Source organism: Passer domesticus, chromosome 12 (assembly GCF_036417665.1).
Source record: "Passer domesticus isolate bPasDom1 chromosome 12, bPasDom1.hap1, whole genome shotgun sequence".
Lineage (NCBI taxonomy): Eukaryota > Metazoa > Chordata > Aves > Passeriformes > Passeridae > Passer > Passer domesticus.
This window is the reverse complement of record NC_087485.1, coordinates 17,188,756-17,202,738: the sequence shown is the minus strand read 5'-3', so window position 1 is coordinate 17,202,738 and position 13,983 is coordinate 17,188,756. Positions and strand designations below refer to the sequence as shown.

The 13,983-nt window shown below is 40.6% G+C and overlaps 1 protein-coding gene across 4 annotated transcripts in view; it reads left to right on the top strand.

The window, feature by feature from the left end:
* The window catches only part of CDH8 (cadherin 8), a 156,147-nt gene that overhangs the window by 41,855 nt on the left and 100,309 nt on the right, over positions 1-13,983 (top strand). The gene's annotated exons all lie outside the window — the stretch shown is intronic.

The window sequence follows — 13,983 nt, the reverse complement described above, 5'->3', positions numbered from 1 at the left end:
TCAAAATACAAACTCCAAAAATACCAAAAAATGTTTTGGGGTAAGCATAGCATTTTAATTAGATGAAAATGAGACCCCTCACACAATAACAAATAAAATTAATTTAAAAGGACACATTCTCTTTACATTTTAAACATACTAAGAAAAATAAACACTTTAGAAGAATAAAATTAATGCATATACAGGTATAAAAATAATCTCAATGAAAATACCATTGCTTCTCAATGAAAAATAACATTGAAGAAAACAGCATGTTGAGAAAATACTGCCTTGGTCCTTCTCTAAACTCTTTTTTTCCTAAATCAACTTTTTATCAGTATGAATGGTTGGTGTCACGGAATCATTATTAAAAAAAAAAGAAAAAAGAAAAAAATGTATGCAGCTCCAAGGGTAAGGCTGGTATTTTGGGGGTGTCTTCTTGGTGGTCTGAGCATCCATCCTCAGGATCTTGAAGTGCTCAGGTTTTTCTGTGTTGGGTTTCCATTTCTGTGAGAGTTTCCCCAGCAGTGGAATGGGCAGATTTTTGCTTAGCAGTGGAGATGCTCTCTCGGTTACTGTGGTGACACATTTGGCATGTGGAGTGAAGTGCCTGTATTCAGATGTGGATGTTGATAACGTCCCCCTGATTGCAGGAAGCCAAATAAAAGGGTTGTTCTGGTCTGGGAAGCTGGGAGTGAATTGCTGCTGTTCAGGATGTGTGATCACTCAGCTCTGCACCCCAGGGCTGGATGACACGGCCACTCTGATGATGACTCTCTTTGCTTGGACTATCAATATAAAGTGTCACTTCTAGAAGAGAATCAAGCCAGAAGAGAGCTTTAGCCATAGGCAGGGAGAAGAAACTGGCTTGGCAGTAAGATTCAAGGCAGAATAAATAAAGTCTGGGAGTATTCTTAGCAAAAAAACACAGGCACTATTGAATAGAATGTTATCCAAGTCAGGTATTATTTCTGGGGGGAAGAAAACAACTCAGAGGCTCCATATCCATCTCTTCTGCAGTCAGAGAAGGTATTGAAATCCATGTTATCTCTGCAAACTTGTGGCCTGCCCTACAGAATGTAACTCTTTGTGTTCTCCTTGGTTTCAACCAGCTGCTATCCTGATTTTCTTTCATGCAGATTTCCTGGAAAAGCTTCTTCCCATCACGCAACTCCCCCATCCCTCTGATGGGGAGGGATTGCTTCTCCACTGCTTCCCCACAGGCCTAAAAATTCAGTAATTGTCAAATCTCTTGTAGGCAAGAGCAGGAAATGGAAAGAAATGTAATTATCACATGTAAAACTCTCCAGGTAACCCTTAGAGTGAATATTTTCACAAGCATTCCTGGATTGTTGGGGCTTTTTCCCTCTTTGCTGAAGACTGTGGTTTGTTTGGCTTTTATTAAAAAAAAAAAAAAAAGGAAAAAGGAACAAGAAAAGCTCCAACCATCTTGTAGTCAATAAACTGGCATCTGGAAGTTAAATATTCTCAGCTTCATTTTCTGTGGCAAGATTTAAATTGCCTAACATTCCTGTAACTTTTTTCTCCATATATTTTAGGAGCCATATGCTTGGTATTTATTTTCTTTTGTTTCTTCCTGCTTTGCCATGTATTTACCCCAGATATTTCTATTTCTTAGTTGTTTTCAGCACCAAACTGGCTGATATTTTGCCTTTGAGTTTCACTACCCATGTCCCTTTGGAACTACATTTCAGCAGATAGAAGAAGGCTGAGATATGAGGATTATTTTTTTCTTGTGACAATATAGCATAATTTAGCTGGAGGCTTTTTACATTTTTCTCTATTATCCATCACCTAATCTGCATAACCTCTTTCCTTTTTATTAGTAAGGGACAGATGTTAGACTTGTAACTATTTAACTCTTACATAAAAGTTATTTTTGAGGCATGAAAAGTAAGTACACTGCACAGAATACAATTTCACTATGATTTTTCATTTTGCCTTAAAAATTCTTTTTAGATCTAGAGAATGGTTATAATTAATGTGATGTTCCTCTAAACTGTTAGAATTGGACTGCATGGAGACCAGAGTGGCAAACAGCGAGAGAGGTTTAAAAAGTTCCAGGTCAGCTGTAAGAAATCCCAGGTATTCATGGATCTGGTGGCGCTGGTTCTTTAAATAGGGATTTCCATCCATCCTTATGGACACTACAGTCTCCACAAATGGGGTCCTGTAAGGGGCTGCTCGTGTAACAACTGAATCATAACAATTTTTTTGTCTTTCTGGATTCTTTCACAGACCTGGACCTGTTTGTTAAACTTGTACATCAATAATATATGAAACCAAAGCAGAATATATAACTGGCCCAGGAACTCTGCTTTTCTTATGGATTTCTCTCCTGTTATTGGGAATGTCAGTGCTGCAGTCCCACAGAATTGCTGTGTGTTTTCTCTTGGGTTTTGTGCTGGTTAGAAGCGCAGGGTTTCATTCAACCTAATTATTTTGTCTTGAAAATAATGCTTGAGCTTGTTGTAGCACTGCATTCACACTTCCTCATCACACAGTCAGGAAAGGAGAGGAGACTGGGGAACCCAGGGGGTTTCCCTGCTCAGCCCCCTTGCCAGCACTGCTGCTGTATAATCAGCAGCAGTTATGCACCAGACTGGAGAAAATGATGGCTCCAAGCGTTCCCGTCCTTCTGCCTTTTCTGAGAGCTGCTACCAGTTAGTGCAGTTGGCACAGCTGAGACAGGCAGCTCTGGGCCAGCTGGTAAACACACACCAAGCCACAGACCACTGCTGAGGTATTTAAATAGCCTGGCATTTTTAGTGTGGGTGGAAAAAGACTTTGGTTTCATGCTGGTGTGATTGTGATTTCTGACTGGCCGTGGTTCCAGCACGTCTCAAAACAGTTAACCTTTGATGAGCCAAGATATATTTGTTAACTCGATCACTTTTTGTGTCAGAATATTCCTGACAAGACTCACCAACAGTACATTTGACACTGCTGATATTTTGTTGAAGAACTTCATGCAGCATGCATACTCATAGTGAGTATCCTTTCAGTTAACTTTGCCATCAATGCCCATTTACATACCCAATAATCCCATCTCCATAGGCAAACAAAACATTCCATCTCCTATATCCTGAGTAAATGTAAAAAGGCAGCTTTACTGACTTGATAAATAATCTCAAACATTTTACTTCAGGTTCTTGCTATTTTCAACACTTTATTATCTACCAGTCAGATAATTGTTAATCTCATTATTTATCTCGTTTGTATGGAAGCCAGTTACACCTCTGTTAGTTATCAGAAATAGTATAAAAAGTAAACCTGTAGGCCAGAGGTAAACTCTGACTTTAATTAGGCTATAAATTGTAGAGTCATAATATGAATTAATAACTAGATGTTAGTTGTGAAAGGGTTTTTTTGAGGGGTTGTCTTTGCTTCTGTATCATTCTTATAAGTCTCATAGAGTTTTGTCCCTTCAAATTTGAGACAGACACTCCTACTGAGGTGTTCACATCAGGACCTAAAACCATTAAAATAAAAAAAAACAAAACATCATCTCAGGACTAGAAATTTGTGAAAGCATTCAGCTCTATTTTTCTGATGAGTTAGACTCATACTGAATCCATAGATGGCAATTGTATAAATTAGCCAATGTCTTAGAAAGTTTTTTGGTTTTTTTCCCCCCAAATTATGTATTTTGGGTTCATTCTTCCTTGACTCTGGTTTGGAAACAGGGAAGGGGAAAAAACCCATTTGCTATTTCCCCATCAACAGAGGAGAGTGAGGTAAGCTGGTGAAGTCTATAGCACACAATATAAGAGTCCTTGTTACATCAAGGACCTCTATGTGTTCTTGCAGTACAGGTAATTAATAACCATTATTTACAGCTCGGTACTGACTGCACTTGTCCCCTGCCCGGCTGCCGTTTGGTGCTCTCAGCAGATGTCTCTCAGGAACTTCAGCAGAAATAGCAGGAACCTTCATAAGATATTTAGATTTTGTTTCTTTCTTATATCCAGGGTATTATTTGGATCATTTAAGAACTGAACTTTACTTCTTAATATTGTACCTCTTCCTCATCTTTTTAAAGGTGGCTTTTTTGTAGGCTTTTTATCCTGAGCACACATTTTAGTAGAGAAACCTCAGCAAAGTCCTTGGAGATCTTCAAAGTTCTCCCTCATGCAGTTGTTTCCCTCTTTTGTTGTTCCTTTTATGGAATTTATGTTCTCCAGTGGGCAGCCTGACGATCAGTTCTTTGCAGGAGGGGGAATACACGCCCTGTGTACTTGAAAGGTCCTCAGAAATCATTATTTAGCCCTATATACCTCAAGTTTGTGAGAAATTCCCAGGGCCCAGCCCTGGGCAGTACAGGAGGGACCTGGAGCTGCTCAGCGAGCCCAGAGGAGGCTCCAGCATCAGCAGAGGATGGAGCAGCTCTGCTGGCAGGAAAGGCTGGCACAGCTGGGATTGTTCACCTGCACAGGAGAAGCTTTGGGCTGAGCTCAGGCTGGCCCTGCAGGGCTTGAAGGAGCTGCAGCAAAGATGGAGAGAGACAATTGCCAAGGGCTGGAGGGACAGGAGCCAGGGAATGGCTCCCAGTGCCAGAGGGCAGGGCTGGATGGGAGATTGGGAATGAGGAATTGTTCCCTGTGAGGGTGGGCAGGCCCTGGCACAGGGTGCCCAGAGCAGCTGTGGCTGCCCCTGGATCCCTGGCAGTGGCCAAGGCCAGGCTGGACCCTGGGGCTGGGAGCATCCTGGCACAGTGCAAGGTGTCCCTGTGATGGCACTAGATGGGCTTTAAGGTTTCTTCCAACCCAACCCCACCCATTCTGTGATTCTTTGCCTGCTGTCTTTAGCATAGTGAGTATCCTCTCCTTCCTCCCCAGCAGAGGGGAATGCAGGACAGCTGCTCCTTCCTGTGAGGAGCATTAGGGACAGCAGGGAACAGCTGAATGGGGACAGGGCCATATGGGGTTTGGGCTGTTCCATGCTCACAGGGTGCTATGAGCTCCCCCCAGCTTGTGTGGGCAGAGCAAACCGACAGTGATTCAGCCATCATTAAATTAGTACAGATGTCTCCTGCTGCCTCCCACAGGAGTCTTTCCATGAGCTCAGACAATTTGGATAAAGGTCTAGACTAAATCATTGCTAAGTCTATATGGATTCTGGCTGCTTTGAGATTGACATATGTTACACACTTCCAGCTCCTGGGATACTGATTTGTGTACAAGTTGGCTGTATCCAGAGCTGTAGCCAGAGCTTCTTTTTTGATGGGATGCTGACCCCAGATTTTGGATGTTTGCAATCACAGGTAGCTCAGGTGCTTATAGCAAATGACATAAATACTCTGAACAGTTCCCACACTTATAGCACTGCTAATTTTGCTTCCTTTGAAACAAATTAGGTTATCTGATACGTCAGAAAAAGGTGATAATTGTCCCTGAGACTTGAGTCTCCAAATGTCCTGGGCAGGGGACTGCAGGGCTCAATATAAGTAGCTAGAGGATCAGAGGTAATACATCACTAGGAATGAAGCCCTGCTGGAGCAGGCGCAGTGGTTTATTTCTGCATATTTAATACTGTCGATGTGTAATGGTTTATGCATCCTCTCCCTGTTCAATTCTTCCAGAAAAGCATTAACAAAGGCAGAAGCAATGATCTTTCTCTAGTGGTTTAAGGAATATTTCAAATTTAATGGTGTTGCAAATTGATCGCATTATGAGAGACATAACCTTTGCGAGTGAGTTTGTAAGAAATTCACAGGAATGCATGACTTAGTGGAAATGCATGGGAAATTACATTAGGAAGCTTTGGAAACCACACAAGTGATGAGGCAAATAACTCCTTGTGAAACTGCATGAAATGATAATAACTAGTTTCAGCCAGGTTCCTCCAAATAACTTACAATTCTGCATGAGTTATCCCTAATAAACATCTAACTGCAAGAAAAGAGGGAAAAATAATCAAATTATCCTCATGTTACATCTATTCATTCTGATGTATGACACTCTGATGTTGCTATGTAATTGCAAACAGAGCAGCTCTGAGGAGCTGGTTCTGGTTTGTTTGACATCTCATAAGGAGTTTGTTTTGTAGCATTTCCTAGTTGTTTTTATTTTCACATTCTAAGTAATTTGAAAGATATTTCAAGTAAGAAAAAATTGCTACTGCACCCCTGTGAACAGTTCACAGGTTAGTGTAAGTGCACTAGAAATCAGTCATATTGTCACCTGTAAGCAGATAGTTTATAAGAGAAGCAATATATAAGTACCCACAATTTAATTTTTCAGCTCTCTTTATTTCACTGTTACCTTCTCAACAGCTTTCAATTTTAGCTCGAGCTGGCTGCAGAGCTGATGTTTATATTTCTGTACTGTAGCTGTGTTTGACAGCCAATTGCTAGAGAAGAGCTTTCTATTTGCACTGCCAGCTTTACACATTATGTGGTTTTAGACAGTACTTACTTGCTTGTTCAGACACTGAAGGATGTTAAGCAGTAATCTTAAATTTAAAAAATTACCTTCCAAAAAAAGGTATTTTACTGCTTTCAGGCTGGTTTTATTAAATATTATTAGCAGAAGACATCCTGCATGGATTTGAAATTCTTTTATTAAAAAGGAAGACAGGTTAAATATATTATCTCTGGGACCCTCCCAATCATTTTGAGCAAAACATGAGAATAAGCTGGGCTGGTGAAAGCAGCTGAAAGCAGGGCCTTGAAGGATTTTAAAATCATGACAGCTAAATATGCTCAAATAAATAGAAATATCTTCTCTGCTTTGACCACTCTGGCCTGTTGTACTTTTTTGTGCCTTGGCTGATCTAGACTCTAAGCTTGTCTAGTTTGGCAGATTTTGTAAGCAGCCTTCAAATTACTGCTGTGCCTAGGTAGTGATTAACTTTTTTATTTGCCTTCTGCAATCCAAAGACTGCTCTGAGATATGGCTTTGACATTCACTTGAGGAAATCATGTCAACAACACAAAGAAGTCTTGGTGCTCAACTTCGGGGAACTCTGAGCCTGAGAAAGAAACCTGGCAAGTTCTAATAAGCTGTTAAGGAGGAAAGGAAAAAAAAACAGCTCAAGCACCATGGCAGAAAAGCTCAGAACATGGTGAATAAGATGATGATGATTAAATGGACAACAGAGTAGGATTTGGGATGTGGGAACTGCTGAGCTTCTGGCTAGCCTGTGGAATGGGAATTCCTATAGCTTATGGTTTTGTACAGCCAACTCAGACATATTTTATCTGTATTGAGGATGGATCATCAAGTTAGCCTCTGCTGGCAATAAAATTGACAGCCCAAAGGGAAGAGCCCTCTGAAGTCATTCCTGGAGGCTTTGCAAGCCTTACATGTAGAAAAAAACTGCAGCATAGTTTGTGTCCGAGACTGACAAGCTGGAGGAGGGAGCAATGGCTTTGCTGCTCTTTCTCTGGGTTGGGAAAACAGTGACAAGTGCAGGAGGAGGCACTGTTAATTATAATGCCTGAAGCACTGGAATTGTTAATGTAAGAGCTTGACCCCAGACAGTGGGAGATGACAGACACTTTTTTCCCCCCATAAAGACACAAAAGAGGGAATGTGTTTTACAAGACTAAAGCTGCATGCAATTTTTGAGGCTCTCTATGCCCAGCTCTCAGATCTCCTGTGGTGAGCCACTGTTCACTGTAGATGAAATAATAGGGAAGTAAATGAGATGGGAAAGGATTCCTCTTTGGCAGCGTGACACAACTTCATCTCATGCTTCCAAGTGTCAGGAGCAGTTGGGTTAAGAAAAATCCAGAGCTGCTTACAGGAGCGCTGTGTGCTGGAACAGGGGAAAGGAACAGCAGTCTGGGCTCCGAAATAGTTGCATGAACTCCCGGCTGGGCAGAGAGCCAGCTACAAAAAGGTGCCAGCCATCTGAGGCCACTTGACACGGGACACTTGGGCGTTAAGGAGCAGTGGGAAGCGGGGACTGGAGGCGTCAGGCCGGGCTGCGGTGGGACAGGGTCAGGTGTGGCACGGCGTTCTCAGGACAGAAGGGAAGACAGATGGTATTCCCAAATGGAAATGGCCAAGGCCAGAGCTAGGGAAACAGAAAGCTTTAGCTATCATCTGGCTTAACATAAGGACTCAGAAACAGCAAGGTATGTAAGCAATGCGTGCAGGAAAAATCAGCCTGAGAGTGGGGTTTGGGTGGGAACAAAGCACCTTGTCCTTGTCACCATCACAGCCACAGGTGGGGCTGGGGAGCTGGGGAAGGCTTTGCATCTGGGGAGGTGGTTTCCTCAATCCTAGGCTGTTCCCCTGGCAGGGGGAACACAACAGTGAAACAGCACCAGAAATACCTAAAAATTCTAATTGCAAATTCATATAGAGACTAACTGGAGATAAATGCATGAAGCTGTCTAAGAATGGCTTGAGTAGTCCCACGGTCTGGATGGTTTTTCCTAATATGAATCTTTGTGAGACTGAATGTGGGTTTATCTCTTCCTCTGTTCCTCCCATCTGTAAAAACAAGTAGAGCTGTATTTTTTTTCCTCCCAAGACAGTAAACAAAATTAGATATTAAAGAATGTTAATTCAGCCTGGTCAGGAAGGCAATAAATGATACAGAAAGGACCAATGGCCCTGTGACCAGGAAGGATTTAGATCAAGATTCAGGCAGGTTCCTGAGCTCTTTCCTTACATCAGCTGGTCATAATCAGTGGATTAAAATAACCTGCCTGTTAGAACCCAGGCTTGTCTGCAGTTTTCAAGAAGCAGTTCACTCCAGTGTACTGTGGGATGATACCAAAAGGTAAGCAATGAAAAGTCATTTGTGCACAGTTGCAGCATAAATATAGACAGAGACAAAATTAGCAAATCAAATAGAATAAAAAAGCAGTAGCAAAGAATAAACAGAAACATAAAAGAAGCCATCTGGAATCAAAGATACTCAAATGACACAGTAGGAAACTGAGGCAGACAAAAGTAGAGATTACACTCTTAAATGAAATTGTTAGGGATATTATTGCTTTAATTCCCTTTGAATCTGGTTATGAAACTGCAGCTGAGAAGTGTGAGCAGTAATGTTTTTTGACAGTTACTCCAGAGGCTTCAACGTACATGGTTCCTGGATCTTAAATGGAACCTTTGTCATCCATGGACATGTCTGTTTCCCTTCTGAAGGTGTTCCAAGGACTGACATTATGTCAAGAGCATCAGCTCTGTGCCCCAATTTGTCATTACCCTGAATAATAATGCAGAATATTTGATTCTCCTCTTCCCCATTGTGCACTTATAGTTCCCATAACTAAAGATAGGACCAGCTTATCCACTGAGAAAATGAAAGATTGAAATTTTAAACTGAAATTAAATTCACTTTATTAATTCTGTGTTGTGGGCAAGTGAATCAAATCTATTTATAATAGTTTAATTAGGAATGACTCTTTAAACAGTGGGTCAACAATAAACATGTTCATTGTCCATGATGTGTCAGAGCCCATCAGCAATACACAGCAAAACTTCCTGTAACTCCTAAAGAGGTTCATGTCTTCAGGAAAAAACCATCCCTGCAAAGCCATGTACAGAATGAAACACCCGAAGAGCAAGGTGCATTACAGTTTTTGAAAGCATTTTGAAGCCCAGCATACAGTTTTTGCTATATATATAAAATGGTTGTAAAAGTCACTAAAACCCTTCCATACTTTCACAGAGTGAGTGAGAGCTTCTTAGAAGCCAGCAGTTTCAGAAAAGAGTCATAAAAAGCTGAAAATTCCATCTCAAAGTCCATTAAATGGGGTCTGCCTCATAAATGAGGAATTTTATTGCAAGGCAAAGGTAAAAAATAGAAGAAGAAACTGAAGCATTAGGACAGTGCTGGTGTCTGTGAAACATCAGGTGAAAATCAGCAAGGCACCCTTAAAAGAAAAGATTCCAGAGTTAGGACAGGGAAGGATGATGCAAATTTTAAAATGAAGTTTTAAGGGCAGATGATTCCTTTTCCCTTGAAACGAGTACAGGGTAATTCCCTTGTAATTACATGAGGATGAATTAATTACTTTCTAACAAACTCAAATAAAAACGTGACTACATAATACTGCCTTCTCTTGCCTTAATTAAAAATGTCCAGGAGCATTTTCGTAATGTGTAGATGCTTCCCCACATGAAATATCTCTATATTTATGCTTTTTTTACTGATACAAGGAAATTGGGATTACAGCTCCTCCCACTGATGAGGGATCTATTACGGGCTGTTGTGTATCACGTTGTGCATGAGCACCACACACCTGAGAGGGCTGGAAGTGCCCAATCCTCCTGCAGAGGAAAACCAACAGCTTTCTGCTCATCTGGGCATGGCCCAGCCCCAAGTGCAGGGTGCACTCTCCTGATGGTGAACACGTGGAATTCTTTGTGCTGAGCAACCTGCTGTTTTGGCTGCCGTGGGTTTGCCAGGTAGCTGAGGAGAGCAGGTGAGACAGCTCCCATCTGCAGAGGAGGCTCGTGAATCTGCTCAGAATTGCAAAGGAGCTTCACCCACCTCGCTCCCAGCCTTTGTCCATGCATTAAATCCCTGGCTGCAAATGCAGTTTGGAGCCAAGGACTTGCTAAGGAAACCTTGTTTGAAATATGCTGAACAAAGGGTTATGGAATAGGAAAATTTAATAACAGTACCACACTCCTGGAGTTGTGTTTTACTGTGGAATAAGACTTTTGCATCTGCAGAATATAGAGGCTCTTAGAATAAGTTTAATCTCTGCAGTTTCTCTGGCGTGGATTTTAATTATACATGTTTGCAATGTATATACATGAAAGACTATAAATGCATTTTATACCCTTGGATGGTGTGTTGGGAAGACTTTTAGATGTGCATTAGTGAAAACAATGTTAATTTTGTTGCAGCACCATGTGTGTGCTCTTCCTTTAGTCCTGGCTTCATTGATTACCATCTGTATTATCAGATAGAACAGCAAAGGAATTAATAAAGACTAGAAATTGCTTTAGTCTGAGGGTTCATTTGGAATGAAGGTAATTTTTTAGGGAAAAAAAATGATCTGTGCTGAGGCTACAGGGGAGCTATTAGTAAGGTATTAATACAGGGCATCTGCATCACCATTAGTACTCAGAGCTGGTCCAAAGTCATTCCTGTCTCCATAAATCCAGGCATGAACTGGGTGATGGACTTGCATCTGCTGCTTTAAGAGAGAGAGGTGTGTGGATTTATAGTCCCCCAGGCAGGGCAGTGATGGAGGAAGATGATTTCACTTCCTTTGAAGTCTAATGAAATGAATCTCACGTAATGGGAGTGATTTTACCTCTCTCTGAACAAGATGAGGTTCTCCAGTAAATGTGTTTGTTTGTTTTGGGGGGCGCTCTGGCAGTGGGACGTTGGGGCAGATACAGACATTTTCTGTTTCAAGCAGAAATTCTTGTTGCATGTGGATGTTGCTGTGAAAAAGGTCAGCTTTCAAGTATAGGTACAACAAATAAAGCTGCAGATGTGGAAAGCAGTTTCTTATTTACATTTGTGAGGCTTTTTGAGCAGAAAGCACTATTCATTTCTCATATTCATTATGCCCTCCTATCATTCACCTAGATCCTATATAATTATGTGTTTAATGATCTTCACCCTTCACACGAACGCAGCTTGCTGAAGCTTGACTCTTGCAGTAAATTATCATTCATGTCTGGTAGGAGAGAGGAAATATTACTTGGGAAAAATGCTGTGCTATCTGACTTAAGATTTCAGTCTGTGATATAACTTTGTAGTAGGTGATGATGGCTTCATCTAAAATCTAAACAATAAAATTATTTTGGAGAAGTGGCTCTTCCATAAGTAATTTGTTATTATATTTTGATATTAGAGTAAGGACTTCAAAACCTAGAAAAATTATCTTAATTATTTAAGTCAGCTTGGATGCTCCCCACAGATTGTAGTAAATGCCACATTTATGTCTTTTTTATTTATTAAAGAACTTTAAAAAAAGAAAAAAAATTGCCACTATAAATCTTTGGGTAAAAAACTGATCTTCCACTCATCAGACTTAGTTTCAACTTCAATATTATAAAATGCTCATATCTCTTATACTTTGTTTAATGTTTAGCCCTTCACCTTGTAGTGTTTCAAGTAGCAATACTTGAATAACAAATAGCAATTCTTGCTTTTGATACAATGGGATTTAACTTATTAGAGGAAATGATTAATGGTAATCATAGACATTTTTATCATTTTAACTGTTGGTATATCACTAGAACTGCAAAGGTTTTATAGCTCTGCATTAATATCTACCAGAACTGATTTATGAACTATAACTGCTGTTGGATATTATGGGTAAAACCTGAGATTATACAGACAGCCTCTCTTACTTATTAGCAAATAGCAAATTCTAGAATGTTTAAGGCTTCTCAAATGTCCATGGGGGATATCTGGTTTATCCTTAAAAGTTCAGATTTTAGCTTTTTATTGTGTGGCTGGGTGAGCTGAGATGTTCCCAGTTCCTCTGCTGAGCTGTGGGTGTCCAGACAATGCTGTGATATTACATCACTCCAACTCAGCTCTGAATATGCTGCCAAAACCTTCATATGCAATGTTAATGCCATATAGATTTGATTCAGGGAGCAAACAGATGCTTACATTATAAACAATCTGTTTAAAACACAGATTCTGGATTGATCTCTACAGGCTCTGGGGCCCTGGAATCAAGGGTCATAAGGACAATAATCTCAAAGTCAGAAGGAGTTGTGTTAACTCTCTGAGCAGACCAAACGTGACACCAACCAAGGGGAGAGGGCACTGCCTCAGTAAATGGGGCTGATTGTTCTTGAGCAGGAGCTGATGGCAGGTGCAAAAAGAAAACCAGATTGAACTTTTGGAAAAGGGACTCAGCTGTCACTTGACATCTCTGTGTACATTCCTGTAGGAAGAGTGAACTGTTTTGAGTCATACATATTCACAGCTAAAGTGCTCTGAAAAAGTTGTTAAAACAATGGTGGTGTAATAAAATGCTGCCCAGCGAAACAGAGAGGATGAGTTTACACCTCGTGTGGTTCGTGGGAGTTGTGCCATTATTGCAGAGCTGGGAATGCACTGGTGGCCAGGATTTTGTGTCTGTAACAAACCAGATCAACAGGGAAATCAGCCCTGGCTGCTGCTGTCCACTGTGCTCATTGCAACAGACAGGGCTTTGTGTTTCCTGAGCTCTTGAACAGCTGAATTCCTGAACAGATGAGCCGTAAATACAACTGTTTGTGACCAATTGTGGACAGAAGGACCTGCAGAGCCACTTGTGCCATAAGAATCTCCTGTGGTTTGGCTGTAGCTGGTGTTACAAGGCTTTTTTCCACACCTATTTTAATATCCTAATGCCAGCTCTTATTCTAAACGATGCTGCTGCCTGGCCCTGGCAACCCCTGCTATCAATTGAGAGTAAAATGCATAACCAGCAACAACTTCTGTTGAGCTGTCTGCACAGAATGAGCAAGGAGGAAAAAGTCTTTAGTGCTGGTTGTAACTCATGCTGCAACCTAAGCAAGTTGTGCATATTTCCTTCAGACTGTCTTTTGTGAGGCAGAGATAAATAATAATAGACACGTTACATTTTTAATGATGTTATTCACTACTTATTGATCATATTGAGTGTGTTAGACCTAACAGTAAACAGAATTTAAACCCCTATTACTGTGCATTCAAGTTATTATCCTGTATTTTTGATGTGTTGACAGTGATACATATGATCCAACCATTTCACACTCTCACAACTTAAAAATTAGTGGAGATAATCTGCTATTCAGTATTTGGCTCTGAGCCTACCAAAAAATCAATGGAAGTCCTTTATCCCCTGGTTTTTAATTAATAAAAGCATTACAAATAATTAATATATTTCTCATACTGCTTCAATTTGTTATACTTCTCTCTTGTTTTTGAAAAGCCAAATACAAATTTAATACAATATTTTTTTCCTGGTGGGGGCTTTGAAGAGAATGGGAAGATGTGTGCAAGGGTTCTTCTACCAGAGCACGTACTTTTGGAATAAAGATCTTAGAACCTTTTAAGTTCTGCAAAGAT